Source organism: Humulus lupulus, chromosome 3, assembly GCF_963169125.1.
Source record: "Humulus lupulus chromosome 3, drHumLupu1.1, whole genome shotgun sequence".
Taxonomy (NCBI): Eukaryota; Viridiplantae; Streptophyta; class Magnoliopsida; order Rosales; family Cannabaceae; genus Humulus; species Humulus lupulus.
The window spans coordinates 244,685,675-244,691,521 of record NC_084795.1 but is presented as its reverse complement, the minus strand read 5'-3'; the positions used below and the strand labels follow the sequence as shown (position 1 = coordinate 244,691,521).

Sequence of the window (5,847 nt, the reverse complement as noted above, 5' to 3'; positions counted from 1 at the left end):
GTTATGTTATGATGTTTGGTGATGTTTATGATTCCGTTATGATGTTATGATATTCATGATATGATGGTGGTAATATGTTTACGTTTATGATATTGATTCCTATTTTACGATGATGCTATGATGTATAAAGATGAACGATAGTGTTTGTAAATTGTTGTATCTTACTTGCTTGTTGTTTGTACTTTCTTACTGGGCTTTTAGCTCACCCCCTTAGTTTCCCTTCCAGGTAGCAAATAGGTTTCTCCATGGCACGCATGGTGATGTGGGAAGTTCTATCGTCCTGGTGTGTATGGCGTGGGGCATCCTATGGACGAAAAACGATCACTTAAAGACGTCATTTTAATAATGTTATGTTTCATAAGACTTTTTAAACTTATCAGTGGGACTTCAATTATTGGTTGTTTTTTTTTGGAACTTTGCATAAAAACTCATATTTTCTTTTAAAACTATTGGGCCCAACTTGCATGTTTTTAAGCAAGACCCCACTGAAAACCTTTATAATAAGTTGCTTTCTTTTATAGACCAATGAAAATGTGAATGTTTTATTAAGTACTAGTTTAGGGCGTTCTTTACATCTTTATATTTAACAAGAACTAGCTTGTTCAGTTAAAAACACTTTTTTAGGAACATTAGTGTTTCTTTTAACAGTACAAAGATCCTTTAAAAATATAGAGTAGGTAGGAATTTGTTTAATGACATCTAAGAAAGGGATATTGATACTATCTTGTTTAAAAACTTCTAAGATGTCATAATATAGGCTGCCTTTTTAATTGGAAGTAATCTTTGTGGGAATGAGGCTTTTAGAATGAAAGGATGGATTGTAGTTTCCTTGTTTGAAGAGTCATTGGCATTAGAACTAGAAGGCTAACTCTTTTCTTTTTCTTTTTCTTTTTCAACCTCGGGTATGTAATCGGGTTTGACAATGTTCTTTCTGGACCTAAGAGTTGAAATTGATTTGACTTCTCCATTATGACTACACTTTCCTATCTCATATTGACCTTTTAAATTAGGTATAGGTTGACTAGGGAATGTTCTTTTTCTCTATCAGCTAAAGCAGTAACGAGTTGTCCCACTTGTGTCTCGAGTTTGGTAATTGATTGAGACTGATTTTGTAGGATTTGTTGAGTGCATTGCATAAATTTTTGTAAACTATCTTCTAAGGAAGGTTTCCTTTGTTGGGGATATGGTTGATTTTGTTGGGCATGAGTTTGGTTTTGCGTGTTGTATTGGTGCCCTTGATTCATTTGAGGTTGGTTTTGTCTCCAAAAAAAGTTTGGATGGTTTCTCCAATTTGGATTATAAGTGGATGAAAATGGGCTATCATTTGGTTTCCCATAAGCATGAAGAGAATTGGCCTCCTCAGAAAAGGCTTCTTGGTAAGAAGGACATGATTGGGCATTATGGCAAGGACTATAACATATAGAACAATCATCTTTTCTTTGTTGTATTGGAGAATTTATAGTTTGGCTTATGGCTAAAGCTTCTACTTTTCTCGCTAATTTGTCTAAAGATGTTCTTAAGTCTAATTCATCTTTTACTTCATACCTTCCTCCTCTTTTTGGTGAATTAGTTGACCTAGACCTAGGATCAAAATAATTCCATTGTTGTGAATTGACAGATAAATCTTCAAGGGCGTCCCAAGCCTCTTGTCCTTCACGATTAGAGGGAGTCAAACCATCATACAAATATTTTACAAATATCCATTTTTCAAAACCATGATGAGGACATTTTAATAATAAATTTTTAAATCTTTCCCAACATTCATAGAACTCTTCATTATCTTTTTGAAAAAACTCGAAGATTTCTCTCCTTAAACTATCAGTTTTAGACATCAGAAAAAATTTCAGCAAGAATTTATTATAAAGTTGATCCCATATAGTTATAGACCCCATGGGAAGGGAATTTAACCAAGCTTTTGATTTGTCTTTTAATGAAAAAGGGAATAATCTTAGTTTTACCGATTCATCTGAAAAAATTTGAAATTTAAATGTTGAGAAAATTTCTAAGAAATCTTTGACATGCATGTAAGGATCCTCTCTATCTTTGACATGCATAAAAAGATGGAAACAATTGAATGATTGTTGGTTTAAGCTAAAAATGAGTAGCAGAAGTTGTAGGAAAAATAATTGTAATGACCCACTAATCTAGACTATTTGGACCATTAACGAAACTATACATAAAACTTACATTTTTACGAAAATACCATAATTTATTGAATAACTTGCAAAATAAGAGTTATTTACAAAGTAAATACCAAAACGGATATGGGATCCCATTGTCTTCTAAAACAAAAACATAATTTAAAATAATAAAACATTACATAATTAGTGCGGAAAATACATATAAAAAGACATAAAAACCGAAACTACATCCTCGAATCGAATAACGCTCGGCCCCTTGACTCCATTCATCATCGATACACATCCTCCAAGCGTCACGAATCTTTCCACCTCTAAAGCTTATTTTCCTGCACATAAACAGAAAGGAGTGAGCCTAATGCCCAGCAAGGAAAATCTAACACAAAGTCATATACATAATTTCATAAGAAAACATAAAGACTTAACATAATACATATAACATACACTTATTATAATGGCCATTATTACTTGGGGTCCCATAGACTAAACAAGCATATGCCCATGGGATTAGTGGGGTCCTACTAGCTAAGTAGGTCATATGCCCATAACCCAATTGGGGTCTTGTTAGTCATATGGGTCATATGCCCAAGCCTACAAACACATATATACATATCATAACACTTTTAATAACATAAAACATAAGCACATAACATATTGATTCTAGCCTATTTTCCTTACCAAAGTTACCGGGATTATGGACTGAGTTGGGACTTTTGGAACACTCCTAAAACCATACGAAAGAGTGAGTCTAAAGAAAGGAGATGAAATGAAAGAGATGGAAAGGCTAAACCATAAAAAAAAAACATGCTTACCGACTTATATGCTTAAGAGCTTGGATTCCCTAACCAAAATAAGAATAAGGTTAGGGGACTGAGTAGAAGGTTTTGAGAAAGGAAATAACATAAAATACAGAAAGGAACTAGAGTTTTGGGTTTACCTCAAAGATTGCAAGATCAATCTAACCTCCACCGAAATACTATAGAACTCACTTCCCAAAGTGTTTGATAAGCTTATGATGTTTAAGCTTATAGTTTTTCCCCAAACCAAGTGTTTACACTCTCACACTCACTTAACACTAGCAGCTTCTGAACTTAGAGCAAATGGTGAATAATGGCTGGGTACTAGGTCCTATTTATAGAGTTTGGGAATGAAAATATCTTGATTTTACTTGAATAAAAATAATGGCTTTTTAGGTGAAAATCATTTGAATAATCGTTCAGCAGAGGCTGAAGACTCGTTCAAAAGATGTTGGACTGTTGAAGGAGTTTGAATGGCTGAAAGGAAATGAATTCAAAAACATTTGAACATATGCTGGAGGAGGCGATATATCGCCTGGACCACTGTTCCCGAGGCGACCGTGCATCGATTCGTGTTTTCCGTATCTACGTGCTGCGATATATCACCCCCTATAGCTGCGATATATCGGCACACGCTGAATATTTAAACACGAATTTACACATTTTTAGCTAAGTTTGAATGGAGTAAACAGCCTTGACTAAGCCTTTAACGTACTCAAAGCTGCTGACTGACCCTATAACATTCAAACTTTACCCTTATTTAATTTAATCCTCAAAAATACTTAATCCTTAATTACCATTCATAACATGTGCTTAAAATCCTATTGGTTGATATCTAAACCTTATAATATAACAAATATTATCCTTAATATCAGTCATATAATCAAACCTTAGGTTATACTTAATATTCTTAAACTATAGGTTAAACTTAGAAAATCTATAAGTACTACTATGAGTGTCCAAATAACTCCCGGTCTGAACCAAAAATCCATAGTAACAAAGATAACACTAAACATACTATAATACTACTAACAATTAGCTAAGTAAAGTTCTTGGACTCTACAATAATACATGAAGGAGCATTAGATGAAATAGGTGCAAAATATTCAAGCAAAGTTTTTTCAGGCACAACATTTTCATCAACAGGATTAGCAATTGGTTCCATGATGCTCAAATTTTTACTAACTCTTTCAATTTCAAACAAAGATAAATGTCTTTTTCCTAATCGATTTTTAGAGTTACGTTCCCAATGATGCATACAATTTGCACAAAGCAACAGAGATAATCTCAAACAAACAATTTTCTGATGTGGAAGATCAATAAAAACCGCAACCACAAAGCATACTTAGAATTTTTTAGAGATTTCACAACAATATAATTTTTATGGTTCACTTGTCCCCAGGCCTATTTGATTCCACTTACTCGCACACTACTAACAACTCCCCGATGTTAATTAGTAGAGGCGGATTGGGAATTTTGTTCAAAATTCCTTTAAGCAAAAATTGCTTATGGTGAAAGGACAAGATTTAGGTTTCTCTTTTTTTTTTTCAAGTACTTTTTCACAATTACACAATAATATGATAAAAAAAACAAAGAAAAATAAGATAAAATTAAATAAGACTATAAAAAATTAGGCAAGAGTAGGGAGGCATAGCATGCCATCAACCATAACAAAAATAAGGTAAAAATTAGGAGGCACAAGTGCCATCAACTAAAATATAAAATAAAAGACTAGGAGGCAAAATTGTCATCAACTAGATAGGAGGCAAAATTTCCATCAACTAGTAAATTGCAAAAAAAAAAAAATACAATAAAAATAACAGCAAAATAAATAAAGAAAATTACAACAAAAATAGGAGACACAAGTGCTGTCAACTATAAAAATTAAAAAGATAGATTGATAGAAGGTACAAGTGCCGTCAACTAAATATATATATATAAATTTATAAGTAAGTTTTTTTATGGGTGGTAGAACCGTCCCAGATTTTCTTTTTATCTTTTTTTTTTGTCTTATATATAAATATATATTTTCTAAGTGCAAAAATTAAATAACTAGTAGAAGAATTCACTAACCTTGAGATAAATTTCGTTTCCTTTCTTGTAACTCCTCGGCAACGGCGCCAATAACTTGATGGACCCAAAACAGGTATGTTTTAAATATTTATAACTCGCAAGCGCACGAATCGTATATGACGTATAGTGTTCATGCAAGCATGAGATCGAACCCAAAGGAGTTGTCTAAAATCAAAAAGAAAACTATTTTAAACCAAATATAATAAATTCCAACCTAGCTCCAAAGATTGATGAGATTTAATATCATGAGCATAAAATAAAAGATTTAAAATAAAGCTATTTAAGAGAATAAAAATAAACCAATAATGATTTGATAATAAGTGTTAAAAGAAAGATTATTAAGATACTAGAATCCACAAAATGTAAGTTTAATAATACTTATTAGTATATTGATTCCCAAGTTTTAGTGATAGTTAAAATAAGTCAAACTATCATTTTCCAAATAGATTTATCATTTTAAGCACAAGTTATTTCTAAAAAGATAGGATTTTTCTTCACTATTAAAAAAAAATATAATTTCAAAGTATTTAATGTGAATCAACCTAATGAAACAACAAAAAATCAAATAATATTATTTATAAGGCAAAACATAATATTTTTGTTCTAAGCATTGGATGTGTACAATTTAATGACACATTTTACACAAAGAATATTATGTTTTGCAAAATGAAGAACAAAGTGCAATATTATCTAACAATCCAAAATATGAGATATTAAAGTTGAAAGACATATATGAAGAAGAAAAATTCATAAACTTTGTTGCATTACAAGGGAAATCAACATACAACATAAATATTACCTAGTTACAAGTTGCTTCATCATGATCTTAATAATCTTAT

At 31.7% G+C, this 5,847-nt stretch overlaps 1 non-coding gene across 1 annotated transcript; it reads left to right on the top strand.

The window, feature by feature from the left end:
• Window positions 1–1,710: 1,710 nt before the first annotated feature.
• On the top strand, window positions 1,711–1,817 carry LOC133828250 (small nucleolar RNA R71). Its single transcript, XR_009890879.1, has one exon. It is a non-coding gene; the product is annotated as a small nucleolar RNA R71 (small nucleolar RNA).
• Window positions 1,818–5,847: the final 4,030 nt, after the last annotated feature.